Consider the following 2,455-nt stretch of genomic DNA (forward strand, 5'->3'; position numbering starts at 1 on the left):
AGTTGTCATCTCAGGGTTGTCAGATCAAGCCCAACATCGAGGTCTGTGAAGAGTGTGGGACTTGCTTAAGAGTCTCTCTCCTTCCTCTGCACCTCCCCCAACTCGTGCTGGCTCTCTCTCTTAAAAAAAAAAAAAAATTAGATTGGTAAAGAAGTCATATGAAAGGGGTGCCTGGATGGCTCAGTGGGTTAAAGCCTCTGTCTTCGGCTCAGGTCATGATCCCAGGGTCCTGGGATTGAGCCCCACATCGGGCTCTCTGCTCAGTGGGGAGTCGGCTTCCTCCTCTCTCTCTGCTTGCCTCTCTGCTTCCTGTGATCTCTGTCTGTCAGATAAAATAAATAAAATCTTAAAAAAAAAAAAGAAGTCATATGAAGGATCATGATCAGATTCACATGATTATTGAGATATTCATATAAAAAGACTTTTTCTTTCTTCTTTTTTACAAATATTACACAAATCTATAATCTATAAATTATTATAAATCTATGATCTATGTGTATGATGTAGGAACACACATACAGTTTGAATTGTCAGAGTCTCATTTAAAACAACGAAGCAGGGGCGCCTAGGTGGCTCAGTGAGTTAAAGCCTCTGCCTTGGGCTCAGGTCATGATCTCAGGTCCTGGGATTGAGCCCTGCTCGGCAGGGACCCTGCTTCTTCCCTCTCTCTCTGCCTGCCCCTCTGCCTACTTGTGATCTCTCTCTATCAAATAAGTAAATAAAATATTAAAAAAAATTTTAAACAACAAAGCATTCCAAATTATTTTTGTGATTACTATTTTCCATTTAGTAGTACATTTAGTATATGAATATATTTATATACACATATATGCATAAATATGTATATTAATAACTCTGCATGGACTTTGAAGACCTTGGGAGAAAAACTAAAGAATAAATACATTTGGAAGCATAATTATACCTATTATTTCCTTCTTGATTTTCTTTCACTTTCTGAAAAATCACTTAGGAATCTACCTTAGTCTAATATAAATTTTGGGCAGAACAGTCCTGATTTCCAGTTGTATAAATAATCCTAATGAGTACTGTTTATGCTTGAATGTCTTCAGCTAATCTGAAACATTTATGCTGTAGAGGTCCTTCTGTCCAATATACAATGTATTGAATGTAAGCTCTGTAAACTAAAGTATTGAAGAGTGTGATATTTGCCAGTAAAACAAAACAAAAACAAAAGTAAGAGAAGAATAATTATTATTTTCTATTTAAGCAATGTTGTTTTGGCTTATGTCTCCTATTTTTCTATATCTTATTGGTGATTTTCTTTTCTATACTATGCTTATCATAACATTCAATGCTTCCTTTCTCTAAATCAGAAGACACACAAACGTAGTGATCCAAAGGGGCACATGCACCCAAATGTTTATAGCAGCAATGTCTACAGTAGCCAAACTATGGAAAGAACCTAGATGTCCATCAACAGATGAATGGATAAAGAAGATGTGGTATATATACACAATGGAATACTATGCAGCCCTCAAAAGAAATGAAACCTTGCCATTTGCAATGACATGGATGGAACTAGAGGGTATCATGCTTAGTGAAATAAGTCAAGCGGAGAAAGACAACTATCATATGATCTCCCTGATATGAGGAAGTAGAGATGCAACATGGGAGGTTAAGGGGGGTAGGAGAAGAATAAATGAAACAAGATGGGATTGGGAGGGAGACAAACCATAAGTGACTCTTAATCTCACAAAGCAAACTGAGGGTTGCTGGGGGGAGGGGGGGTTGGGAGAAGGGGGGTGGGGTTATGGACATTGGGAGGGTATGTGCTACGGTGAGTGCTGTGAAGTGTGTAAACCTGGCCATTCACAGACCTGTACCCCTGGGGATAAAAAATATATGTTTATTATTAAAAATACAAAAAAAAAAGACATACAAGGTCATAAAAAATTCACTATGTGCCTTTTGTAGAGTATTGTATCTTTAATTATCAAGTTAAAAAGCCAAATCTAGGGATAAATTGATATGATTTGTATTCTTACACCTTGGAGAAAAGTCTTGGGATTTCTCAGCACTCTGTTCAGTAATTATGATTTTTCAGATTAGAGTTATTTTTAAAAAATGTGTAACATAGTTATACACTATGCAAAAATTGGAAAGTCTCAAAAACAGTTAAGATTTGTTTGGGGTGGGATGAGAAGTAGAATTTCAATCTCTGAAGGAAACAATTTTTAATTTAAAAACCCATTTTCTGATGATTTTTTTCATTTAACATTATAGTTTATAATAACAGAAGCTTTTTTAATTTTGTAGTTTGTAGAACTGACAGTGGCTGTTGCCTAATGTATAACTAAACAAGAATAAACTCATGTATCTCTCTGACTTTAGTTCTTTAGTGAACCAGTGTATTCCAAGTTGGCCTGACTGAAATTTAGATCAATCACATTTCCCAATAGCTTGTCCAGAAATCTTTGTAACTTTTTTGGAGAAA

The sequence above is a fragment of the Neovison vison genome, chromosome 11, assembly GCF_020171115.1.
Source record: "Neovison vison isolate M4711 chromosome 11, ASM_NN_V1, whole genome shotgun sequence".
Classification (NCBI taxonomy): Eukaryota; Metazoa; Chordata; class Mammalia; order Carnivora; family Mustelidae; genus Neogale; species Neogale vison.